Source organism: Petaurus breviceps, unplaced genomic scaffold (assembly GCF_028583685.1).
Source record: "Petaurus breviceps papuanus isolate PSGF00001 unplaced genomic scaffold, PetGlider_PUasm1.0 90779, whole genome shotgun sequence".
In the NCBI taxonomy this organism is placed as follows: Eukaryota; Metazoa; Chordata; class Mammalia; order Diprotodontia; family Petauridae; genus Petaurus; species Petaurus breviceps.
Window position 1 is genome coordinate 10,191,423 of NW_027187344.1, and position 13,157 is coordinate 10,204,579.

The window sequence follows — 13,157 nt, forward strand, 5'->3', positions numbered from 1 at the left end:
CCAATCACATCGCAGTTTTACATTTATGGCCTTATATGGTGATCACCTCATGGCCTTATATGGAGATCACCCCATCAAGCTTATACATATTCATTTAAGCAACCATGGCACTGCCCATAAACCCCTCCCCCTCCCCCATCAGTTCACACCTCCACTAATAGTGCATTAGTGTCCCAATTTTCACACATCCCCTCTTACATTTGTGATTTTCCTTTTCTGTTATATTCACCAATCTGATATAGGTGTGAAGTGGTACTTGAGAGTTGTTTTAATTTGCATTTCTCTAATCAATAATGATTTAAAGTAGTTTTTCAAATAACTATAAATAGCTTTTATTTCTTCATCTGAAAGCTACCTGTTCACATCCTTTGGCCATTTATCAATTGGTCAATTTATCAATGGCTTGTGTGCCACTGTAGCCTACCCCTAAATGAGAATTGCCTATTCTAATTCCTTCAATTTCTCTTTCTTCTCATTTCTATAGCTAATATTTATAATACAATATTGAATAATAGTGGTGATAATGGACATCCTTGTGTCCCCAGTTCTTATCAGGAAGTTTTCTAGCTTTTCTCCATTTACAGATAATGCTTTTTACTCTCATACAACAAGGCTTTTCTGATCCACCTTTTTCCAGCCCCCCACCAGCAGTCTCCCTAAATCCTAGTGACATTTTGTTCTTCTGCACTTAGGTTTTTCCTTGTGTTTTAGTCATTTTTGTCCACATCTTTTTCTCTCCCTAGATTGTAAGTTCTTTGAGGGCAGAGACTTTATTTTTTATTCATCTTAGTATATTGGTCATTGCCTAGCATGATGGTCCATGACATATATCATGGAGTACTTAATGTTTGTTGAATGAATGAACAAACAAATAAATGAATTCAGGGATTGGTTGGTGGTTACAATTTTGTGTAAGGGATTTTTGTTATTGTAACATGGGCATGCATTAAGGAAGCTCTTTCAAATGAATAGTCAGCTAGATCCTGGAGGAAGCTGGAGGAAGGAAGTGTTATCATGGTTGGAAGACTGCTAAGTGAGCTCAGAGGAAAGGCATGTCAGGAAAAACGTCTTTTTCCTGTAATAGCCAACACCAGCTGTGGCCTCCCTAGCCCATTCCTCCTGATCCTTAAGCTTTGGGCACCTGACCCTTTGTTGGAGGAGGGCAACCCAGTATGGTGAGGGGATTCAAAACCATGTAATATGGAGATCAGCTGATCTGTTGAATGAATTGGGGATGTTTTAGCCTTGAGAAAATTCAAGGCTGATCTTTACCTTCAAATATAGAGTGTAGCTTCAGACAAATGTACATTCCTTGGAAACAGGGACTGATGTAGTTTTGTCTTTGTATCTCCAGCAATCAGCACAATGTCTGACACAGGAAATAGTTTATTGAATAAGTATCTGAACATCTGTCATGTGGAAGAAGAATTTTTTTTTGCTTTTTTGGAGAGGGGAAGACAGGGAAATTGGGGTTAAGTGACTTGCCTAAGGTCACACAGCTGGTTTTTGTGTTAAAGTGTCTGAGGCCAGATTTGAACTGAGGTCCTCCCGACTCCAGGGCTAGTGCTCTATTCACTGTGCCACCTAGCTGCCCCAAGGACAGACTTTGTAATAAACATCCAGTGATGGAGTAGGTTGCCTTTGAGGTGGTGAGTTTCCCATTAACTACTAATTTCCAAGCAGATGCTGAATGACCATCTATTGGGAATACTGTAGGAAGAGTGCCTGAATTGGGTAGGAAAATAGACAAAATGACCTTTAAAGCTCCTTCTACCTCAAAGATTCCTTGATTCTGTTCTCTAACAGCAACTCAGGATAGACAAGATCTTAGAATGGTAGAGGTGGGAGACTTTTAGGGTATCTTGTCTAATTCCTTCATTTTTCAAATGGGAATGCTGAGGCCCAGAGAGGTTGAGTAGTTTTACTAAAATCACACAGTAATATATGGCACAAGTGGGACTTGTATTGTGGGACCCTTTCCACAGCACCATTCTGTTTCTTACTTTATATTTTACCAGTCAACCTAGCTGCCAAATATGACCTTCTCTGATTGGAGCTTGGCAGTTGAAGGGAAAAAGGAAGGGAAGTTAACGGTGGTTCATAATATCATGGGATCATAGATCTAGAACTGAAAGAGACTTCAGATGCCATCTAGACCAACCCCTTCATTTTACAGATGGGGAAACTGAGGCAGAGGTTAAGTGACTTGGCCAGGGTCAAACAACTAGCAAGTACCAGAGGCAAGAGATGAACCTAGGTTTTTCTCACTCTAAGTCTGGCACTTAGCAAAAGAGAGGTGAGTTTATTTTTTTAATTATTTTGAATTTAAATTAATTTTTTAATTATTGTTATATAAATATTATTGAAAATAAATTTGAATTCAGATCCTCTAACTTTAGAAATGTTATGTTTATATTTTGACTGATTTACTTTTAGAAAATAATTCATTATAAATTTGTTACTAAATTTTCGTACAGCCAATTAAACTTTCTTTACAACTGTTTCCTTTAACAATAAATAAATAAAAATAAAATAAAAAATAGTTTCACTTCATAAACTAAGTCCAGTCTTTTGGTTTCTAAACCTCTTCATTTGCTTCAGAATTGATGCTTATCAAACTAAAAGTAAATAAATAAATTTTAAAAAAAAGAATTGATGCTTATCTGATAATGAAAGCAAAGGATGACTCTCCAGTGGGGAAGCATTATAAAAATCTAAAACTACAGTTCAATGTCATAGAATCAGAAAATTGAGAGTTGGAAGGGACTTCAGTGGCTATCTAGTGCTATCCACACAGAAAAGGAATCCTTTCAATCCCATACCTAACAAGTGGTCATCCAGTCTCTCCTTGAATATCTAGAAGGATGGGAAACCTGCCCCCTCCCCAGGCAACCTCAAGCACTTTTGTATAGTTCTCTTTGTTAGGAAGTTCCTTCTGGCATCAAGTTTCAGTTTCCCCCTTTGTACCGCCCACCCCTCCTTCCTGGTTCTTCTCTCTGGGCCAACCAGAGCAAGTTTAATCCCTTCTCTCCATGATGGCCCTTGAAGAAAGTTGTCATATCTTCTTTTCTGCAGGCTAATCATCCCCAAGTCCTTGAATTGATCACTCGATGTCATGGACTCAAGGCCTTTCACCATCCTGGTTTATCCTCTTTAGTATACTTTCTAGTTTATCAACATCCTTCTTATACCACTGCCCTAACAGAACACACTACTCCAGATGGGGGTTGAAGAGGGCAGAATTATACTAGGCTAGGACCTCTCTCTTCCTGGAAATTGCCCCTCTCAACACAGCCCAAGATCCCATTCAGTTTTTTGGCTGCCAGAGTGACTGTAGACTTTGATGTCTGTTGAATTTGTTGTTTGGTCATTTTTTCAGTTGTGTCTGACTTTTGTAACCCCATTTGGGGTTTTCTTGGCAAAGATAGTAGAGTGGTTTGCTGTTCCCTTCTCCAGCTCATTTTACAGATGAGGAAACTGAAGCAAACGTTTAAGTGGCTTGCCCAGTGTCTGACGCCAGATTTGAACTCAGGGAAGGTGACTCTTCCTGACTCCCAGCCTGATGCTCTATCCACTGCACCACCTAGCTGCCCTTCTGTTGAGCTTGCAGCCCAATAAAACCCCTTCTCAGATCTTTCTCAGAACAACCAATATCTATCTACCCATGCCTCTCCCATCTTATATGCATGAAGTTGATATTTTTGTACCCAGCCCAAGACTTTACATTTAGTCCTATTGAATTACGTCTTATTAGGATTGGGCCGTACTCTGTTGTAGCCTCTCAGGATCCTGTCTGATCCTGATTCTGTCATCAACTGCATTAGTCATCCTTCCCAGCTTTGTTTCATCAGCAGATCTGATGATCTATCCTTTTAGCCACATCACTGACAAAAATGTTAAACCCCACAGGGCCAAGCACAGCTCTCTGGGTCCTCCACTAGAGACCAACTGGGTGGAGACAGCTAGGTGGTGTAGTGCATAGAGCTCTGGGTCAGAAGTCAGGAAGAGCTGACTTCAAATATGACCTCAGACATTCTCTACCTGTGTGTCCCCCAAGTGACTTAATCTCTGTGCCTCTTAGTTTCCCCAGCTGTAAAATGGGGATCATAACAGAAGCTCTCTCTCAGGGTTGCGGTGAGGATCCAGTGAAATAATATTTGTAACATGCTTTGCACAGTGCCTGGCACAGAGTAGGATAAATTCTAGTGATGATGATATTAACATGAATCAGTACTGCCATCTAACTAGTCCCGAATTCTTCTGATTGTATTATTACCTAATCCACACCCCTGTCTTCTCCATAAGAATCATATGAGATACTTTATCAAAAACATTTGTTAAAATCTAGGCAAATTATATCCAAGGCATTCCCTTTATCAGTTGGTTTAGTAATCCTATGAAGAAAGGAAATGAGGTATAATTATCTCTTTCACATTGTGACTTTCCTCATCGTAGTTTTAATATATTGTGGGTCGGCATAAGAAATTAAATGGGAATCTTTGGGGAGTTTTGCAGAAGCTGAAGATGACACAAGGCCAGCAGATGACACAGAAAAAGTTCAGAAACTCAGAAATGCATAAATATATGTATAGTATTATATAATATTAACCCAAATTTCACAATAAAGTACTATAAACAACCCAAAAAAGAAAAAGAAAAAATTCACACTTCTCTGGTACAAAGGAAGGACCAAAAAAATTTACTTGGATTTTCCAGATCCCAGGGGTGCCGTGCCCTGAACCTCCACGATGTGGATGGAATAACTGTATTCTGGCACAACCTGTCCTTGATGAAGCCATGCTGCCTCTCTGTAATCACTGCTTCCCTTTTTTAGGGATTCACTTCACCTGACTTTTTAATGACATGTTCTAGAATTTTCCTGGTACTCCAAGTCAAACTGACTGGTTTATAGTCAGTTTAGAGGCTCTTCTCTTCCCTTTTCTTTTTTTAATCAGGACACTTGCCCTTCTTCATTCTTGTGCACCTCTCTTGCTTCCCATTTCACATATCAATAACAGTGGCTTAGCAGTCCCTGTTCTTTCAGCTCCAGAGGATATGGTTACTCTGGGTCAGGTGACTTGAATTTATCATGGACTGAAGGTGTGCTGTTTCTATCTCTCTTGACTTACTTATCTTGAATGTCAACTCCCTGTTAGTCATTTTTATCTTGTCATTTCTCGTATAAAGGTCATTCTCCTTTTCAGAGAAAATGGAAATAAAATAAGGACTGGGCAGCTCTGCCTTCTCTCAGCTATCGTTATACCATCTGCCCCAAGCCAAAGGTCCTGTCCATTCTCTGGTTCTCACTCCCCCTACTTTTTTTTCCAAAATAGGAAAAAAACCTCTTTTGCTTGCCCTTCCCTTCCCTTGACAGCTTAAGCTCATTCTGAGCTTTAACTTTCTTCAGAATTTTACAGGATAACACCAATATTCATCTTCTGTTACATAACCTTACTTCCATCCTCTGTGTATATGCATACATGTATACACACATACATATATGTATATCACACATACACACATATATTTCACCTATACAGGCTCTGACCTCCGTCTCCCAATTTACACTGACTAACATGTTAGATCCTTCAGAGAACACCTGGCTACATCTCTCCCCACCACTTTAGAGTTCCAGAGAATGAGAGGTTCTTCTAATGCTTCTATTCATGAGTCCCCATCCTGTATGTTTCCCTACCACCATGATTATTGATCAACCAGTCACTACTTCCTCAATATCATCTAAACAGTGATTGGTGCCCCAATATAATTTTGACCAGGTCATAACTCATCAACATCATTGATAGACAATTAATATCAATTTGCCTTTTTTACACAGGGATATTTACTGAAAAGCTACAGTAAGCACTGAAGAATAGAAATAGACCTTGAACTGGAGTCTGCCCTCCCCTCTCTGCCTCAATCACTGGGGAGAAGGGGCTCAAACTGAAAGAAGTTGCTATATCACCTTCCTCCCACCAAATTTACTTCTGAGCTCTAGCTGATGGAAAAGTTGTTCTCTTGCTTACAGGGCCCAAAGTCTTAGTGACCAGAGCAATTTGCTACTGGGCTGGGTCAAACAGGTCACTCCTCAGGGCTGATTTCTCACTGAGCTTGGCTATGGTAAGCTTATAAGGTAATAAACCTAGGCTGTGCCATCTCCTGTACACATTCTGGGAAAGAATGAAACACAACAAAGCCAGAAAAACAGCAGTGCTATGGAGGGTCCAAGGTCCTTCTTCCCAAAGGCCCACAGCAGGTCATCTTCCTCCTCATTTGAAAACTGTCAAGAAAAGAGAGAAACTAAATTCCTCTGTTGAAGCTGTTTGTTGGCACCCTCAATTCTGTCTCAGAAGTCAAATAAAAGGTCTTTCATAATATTCAATAAGCCAAAAGAACCAATATCAGAATACCTGCATGTGCTTTAAAGGAGAGGGCAGGACCTTACCATTACATATTCACTGAAGCAGTTTCACTGATCCCATATTTGGCTAGTCAGCAGGCGGAAAGCACATTGTACATTTAAAAAAAAAACTGGGCTCTTCTTGGTCGTCCCCCATTAAATGTGCATTTCTTTTAAAAATCAAAATTAGCTGATGAATTGCCTGTGCATACACATCAGTCTCTTCAGACAAATCTCATTTTTCTTCCTCAATGGAATCATTTTCTTTTGTATCTTTAGAATTTCATTCTTGAGCACCTCTTATCCCTCCTAGGCTGATTTTGCTTGAAGCAGTTTAATCTTCAATGCTACTTATCATTGCTATGAATCCTCTGAAACTTGCTTTCCACAAATATTGAATGCATGTCATACCATGCCAACTTCCTCTCCTCTATCATAAACTTAAAGATGGAATGGTCATTTCTCCCTAATGTTCCCATTGCATTCATTCTGGCAACTTCTTCCTTCCTTTTAGTATCAGATTTAGAATAACATGTCAAGAAATTATTTATTGCTTTGTTTTGGGGGGAGGAAAGAGAGACATCCAAAAGATGTCTGGATTTAATTACTGTTATTTTGCTAATTATAATAGCACATAATTATATTATAATGTTTTCTTAGGGAAAGCTAGTGCTGAAATTCCCAAATTTCATAAAAGATAATTCAGTTTTAAATGCTATAGAAGGGTTTCCTTCCCTGACTGAGTGGAAGATGAGGCTACTTGGCCTTTAAGGTCAGAACCTGTCTCTGATAGTCTATATTGTCAGGTCTCTTTCTGTATTAATATTCCATATTATAATTCTGTTCTAGCTCTGACATTCTATATTCTAAAGTCTTTCACCCTGCTAATGCTCTGTGTTCTATTGTCAGTTTCCTTTAATTTAATTCAATGGCCATTTATTAGGTACTTACTGTGTATAAGACCCTATTCCAGGTGCTTAGAAATACTTTGATGAATCTGTGACCTCAGTGTGAATATTCTTTTCACGGATGCTGATTATACTCCATCTATGCTTGATCATCCTGTGTGATTTTTGTCTATGGCTATAAATCCTGGGGGATGAGGGTGGAGGTGCCTAGAGGGAAGTAATATGCTTTCCTCTATATCTCTTGACATGACATGTGGATCAGTGGATTTTGTGTGGTCCATTTGTTAGCCCTTGCTCTCACTCCATGACCAATCTACCTCCTTTTTTTGTTATAACTCTGCTTCTGTCATTATTTTTCTTTTGTATAATTCTTTATTGATAATAAGCTATAGTCTGTTCGTACCCACCACATATCCTTCCACTATCCTTTGAGTCACCTGAAACGTTCATTATTTGGAGACTGTGATATTTCATGATTCATATCCAGACAGCACTACCTGAAGCATACTGATATTCAAAAAATGGGGACCAGCAGAGAAGGAATCACAGGCAAGCAGGACAGCTTTGAAAGTTACAGACCGAACTTACTTAAAAAGAAAAGCTACTACATGCTAGATTTGTGGTTTCATGCATAATCCTTTTTTTCTGTTCTACTGTTTATATGAATATACTCACTTTATTGGGTGATGTTTAAGTTCAGAATAAAAAAAATTACAGGAAAATGAAAAGGGGACCGGGGAGAGTACTGTTTTAGGGAGAAATTTGGGTTCATGAAAAGCCCTGAACCATTTCCAAAATACAATCTAAATGTTTGATATGGATAATCAGAGGGTCATTGATCCTGTTTACATTTTCCAAAGAATTTTGCATGATTCCAAAATATACTTGCTTTAAAGGCAGGATTTTCCTGTACTAGATTAATATTTTGTCATGAACAAACAATGAACATAGTGGGATCTTATATTCTCTACATAGTTCAGTCATTTGTATGACTGCAAAAAATATTTTCTACAAAATATTGTTTGTAAATGCTTGCCCATTCCCCTCTTCAACATTGCACTTGGTACATATATAGAGAGAGATTTTTGTTTTATAGGTTTTATAGAACTAAAAATTTGGGTATATATTTTTATTACCTTTTTTAAAAAATTTATTTATTTGTTTTTAATTTTCAATATTCATTTATATAAGATTTTGAGTTCGAAATTTTCTCCCCCTCCCTCTGCTTTCCCCTCCTCAAGATGGCATGCAATCTGATATAGGTTATATGTGTACACCTTATTAAACATATTTCCACATTAGTCATGTTGTAAAGAAGAATTAGAACCAAAAGGAAAAACCATGAGAAAGAAGAAACAAAGAAAAAAGAGAGAGAAAATAGTATGCTTCAATCTGCATTCAGATTCTATCACTTCTTTCTCTGGATATGGACAGCATTTTCCACCATGAGTCTTTTGGAATTGTCTTTTATCTTTGTATTGCTGAGAGGAGTTAAGTCTATCAAAGTCGATCATTGTACAATGTTGCTGTTCCTATGTCACCATTTTTCAATAATGTGATCTATGGGTTTGGTTTTTTTTTTTTAAGAGTTTGATGTCTTCCCCCCTTTTAGATATCTTGGGTATCGATCCCTTTGTGCACTATCAGAATTGGCACCTTCAGCACATGCATCCTCTATGTATACTTGTTTTTCCTGCCTTTTTCTTTAATACCATTTTGTACTCTGTTGTTAATTATGGTGTTAAGGGTCCAAAGGGGGGATTCTGCTGCTATTGGTGAAAAAAAAAGAGTCTGTTACAAAAAAAAAAAAAAACCGGATACATCTTTTCCATTTTTTTTTTTTGTCCTCTTGTTGTCCTCCATTTTTATCATTAAATGCTCTAAGGATGTTTTGGCTTAATTGGGCCCCTTGCCAAAACTTTCTATAAACTTGTTTTTCCTTTACTGCTTTTCCATTTCATGAAACAACAGAGAAGCTGCTGTTCATATTTTTCTCATAAGAGTTTACAAATTAGTTCATATTTTAGACTGATTTTACTCTGAACTGCTATAGCTCTTCCCTTAGCAAGAATATCAAATGTTGGCCTACAGAGGAGGTTTCTAGACTCTTTTGTTCTTGTTCAGTCAATCAACATTTATTAAGTACTTATCACTTATCGTATGCCAGGGGCTCAAATAGTGGTACTAAAAAATGAAGCAGTCTGTACTAAGAAGTCAATAAATCAATAAGCATTTACTTTTTAAATTAATTTTTTGGTTTTAACTAGCCAAAATCTGCCTTCTTACCTTTCCAGGCTATCCCTCTGCCCCCCACCTCCCAACTGAGAACACAAGAAAAATAAAGCCCGTTATACATTGTTGGTGTTACTGTTATTCAGTCATTCAGCTGCATCCAACTCTGTTACTCCATGTACCATAGCACACCAGACCCATCCATCTTCCATTATCTCTTTTTTTAAACTTTTTTATTTTTATTATTTCTTTGCATTTTGGAGGGGGGAAGGCAGGGCAATTGGGGTTAAATGACTTGCCCAAGGTCACATGGCTAGTAAGTGTTAAGTGTCTGAGCTCGGATTTGAACTCAGGTCCCCTGACTCCAGGGCTGGTGCTCTATTCACTGCACCACCTAGCCATCCCTCAATTATCTCTTGAAGTCTGTCCAAGTTCATGTTTGTTGTTTCCATGATACTATCTATCTATCTAGTCCTCTGCAGTCCCCCTTTCCTTTTGCCTTCAATCTTTCTCCCAACATCAGGGTTTTTTCCAGTGAGTTCTATCTTCTCATTATGTGGTAAAAGTATTTAAGTTTCAGTATTTGACCTTCCATTGAATAACCTGAATTATTGCTTTAAGTATTGACTAATTTGAACTCCTTGTTGTCCAAGGGACTCTCAAAAATCTCCAGTACCACAGTTCTAAAGCATTGGTTCTTCAGTGCTCAACTTTCCTTTTAATCCAACTTTCATAGCCATACATTGCTGCTGGAAAAACCATAAAACCAGAGCTTTCACTACATGGACCTTTGTCAGCAAGGTGATATCTCTGCTTTTTAGTGTGCTGTCCAGATTTGCCATAGTTTTCCTTCCAAGGAGAAAGCATCTTTTAATGTCATGCTGCGGTCACCATCTACAGTAATCTTTGAACCCAAGAATATAAAATCTGACACTGCTTGCATTTTTTCTCCTTCAGTTTGCCAGGAAGTGATCTTAGTTTTTTGTTTTCTTTTTTTTTTTATGTTAAGCTTCAAGCCAGTTTTTACACTCTCCTTTTTCACTCTTACCAAGAGCTCTTAATTCCTCTTCACTTTCTGCCATCAGAGTGGTATCAGTTATACACATATAGTCAATCAAAACAAATTCTTCATTGGCTATATCCAAAAAGAATTTGTCTCATGTCTCATGTATTCGGCCCTTTACCTCTCCATCAGGAGGTAGGTAGAATGTTTTATTATTTTTTTTTTTTTTTGCCCCTTATTTCCAAGGCTTTATTGAACAGGATTACAGGGCTGTTTTAGAAAATGATGGTTCCAATTCCTTTCAATCCCCTGGCATGAAAAGTTGTATTCAGGGATGGAGACATACATACACATACACACGCATACCACAGCTACTAAAAGGAGTAGGTCCAGTATATATCCACTTTTAAAACCCTTATTCATAGACCCAGTTATGAGCATAAGACTTACAATCAACCAGTTCTTCTGGCTTAAACCACAGGCTGATCTCCTTCTCAGCACTTTTTACAGAATCACTGCCATGAATGATGTTCCTGCCAACTTGAATGCAGAAGTCCCCACAAATGGTGCCTGGCTTGGAATCAGCTGGGTTGGTCTCTCCCAGCATCACTCTGCCTGTCTTCACCACATTCAAACCCTCCCAAACCATGGCTACAACAGGCCCCAAGTTCATATATTTCACAAGCCCAGGGAAAAATGGCCTGTCCTTCAGGTCAACATAGTGCTGTTTCAGATGTCCCTCTGAGGCCCTAAGGAACTTCATGCCCACAAGACAGAATCCCTTCTGCTCAAAGCATTTGATGATGTCCCCGACCAGGCCCTGCTGGACGCTGTCGGGCTTGATGGCAATGAAGGTGCGCTCGGTATTGGCCATGGTCCAGGGAGGATCGGGCTGGAGCAGGAGAAAGAGGAGTCTGTGGCTGCAGCAGAGAGGGAGGCTGGAGCCCCAAGAGCTAGAATGTTTTATTATTAGGCCTCTGGAATTGTGCTTGGTCAGATAATGACCCTGTTGATAAGAGTTGATAAGAGTTCAGTACAATAGTATTCCATATTCCATCATATTCATATACCATAACTTGTTCATCCATTCCCCAGTTTATGGCCCCCCCTCAGATTTCCATTCTCTGTCACCTTAAAGAGATATATAAATATTTTTGTACATCCTTAGAATTTGTTTTGGTTAGGACTAATCTTTCCCCTAATCTACCTTCCCTCGGATTCCTCTTCCCATTCTCTTCTTTCCCTCCTTTTTCCCCATTGAGTGAAATGTATATGTTTATCCATCTGTGAGTTTGTATGTATTCTTCCTTTTTAAATCAGTTTAGATAGGAATATGGTTCAGCTGTCAGCCACTCCTTCCTTTTTATTTGTACAAAAGTCTACCTGTGTTCTTTGATTATGTGAAATAATTTTCTTCAACCTAACTTTCTTTTCCCTTCCCCTTGCCCTACTCCCAATGTATTCCTCTACCCCTCTCTATACATTCTTTTCTTAAGCTCATCAGGACATAACAGAATCATTTACTGGCCTTGTCTAATTGGACATCCTTTATGAACCCTGATGGTTATAAGGATCAGAGGAGACATATATATCATGTCCCCTTATTTGAATGCAATCATTTTAATCATCATTTAGTCCTCTATCATTATATTCATTCATGTTTACCTTCTAACATTTCTTTTCATTCCTAAGTTTGAACTTCAAAGTTTTTCTGCTGCTCTGGTCTTTTCATCAGGAATACTTACAAGTTCTCTATTTCATTAAAGATTCAGTTTTTCCTTTTAGCATTATTTTCAATTTTTCTGGGAAAGTTATGCTTGGCTGTATGTCCATCTCCTTCGAATTCTGGAATATTGTATTCCAAGTTCTCCACTACTTTACAGTGTTGGCTGCTCTTTCTTTCTGATGCTTACAGCATTTTTTTTACCTGAAATCTCTAGATTAGGGTTGGTTGGGAGTTTTTATTTTGGGGTTTCTTTTAGGAGATAAGTGGTAGATTTTTTTCTATTTCCACTATGCTGCCTGGTTCTAACAGATCTAGGCAGTTTTATTTTAAGATTTCTTGAAATAGAATGTCTAGACCCTATTTTAGATATGGTATTCAGATGGTCCAGTGATTTTTATATTTTTTTCTCCTTCATATTTTTTCTAGGGCAGTTGTTTTGTTGTTGTTGTTATGAGAGACCTTACATTTTCTTCTGTTTTTTCCCCCAATCTTTTGACATTATTTAAATATTTCTTGTTGTTGAATGAAGTCATTGGCTTCTATTTGCTTCAGCAAATGATCAGGAAGTTTGTTGTTCGGGCAAGGTTTTGCATATCTTCTGCCCAACTGTTATTTAAGGTATCATCATTGTGAGTGGCTCTGTTTGTATAAATGGAAACACATTTGCCAGCCATAGTGGGAAGGAGAGAGATGTATATCCCTCCATAATATAGTTACCCCTAGTGCTCTGAGAGAGTTTAAATGTAGCCACCTCATGATGTCCTTCTCTGGGTCACTGAGGCCTGCTAGCATAAGAGCAGGTGGGGGAGGGGTTCATTGTAGGGGACACCCCATACAGGGGTAACACACTGTGATTCAGCAAGGTCTTACCACCCTGATTGGAGGGGG

General features: G+C 38.5%; 2 protein-coding genes and 1 pseudogene across 14 annotated transcripts in view; 2 read left to right on the top strand and 1 right to left on the bottom strand.

The window, feature by feature from the left end:
• The window catches only part of SPOUT1 (SPOUT domain containing methyltransferase 1), a 151,934-nt gene that overhangs the window by 61,518 nt on the left and 77,259 nt on the right, over window positions 1-13,157 (top strand). The window lies entirely within an intron of this gene.
• The window catches only part of LOC138147148 (kynurenine--oxoglutarate transaminase 1-like), a 48,334-nt gene that overhangs the window by 12,823 nt on the left and 22,354 nt on the right, over window positions 1-13,157 (top strand). For 2 of the 13 annotated variants that reach the window (XM_069069438.1, XM_069069449.1), the window contains exon 3: window positions 2,177-2,296. The exons of the other annotated variants lie outside the window; for them this stretch is intronic. The gene's annotated coding sequence lies outside the window, so the exon portion shown is untranslated. The remainder of the gene's footprint in view (window positions 1-2,176; window positions 2,297-13,157) is intronic. 13 annotated transcript variants of the gene reach the window in all.
• On the bottom strand, window positions 10,751-11,561 carry LOC138147239 (nucleoside diphosphate kinase B pseudogene; annotated as a pseudogene).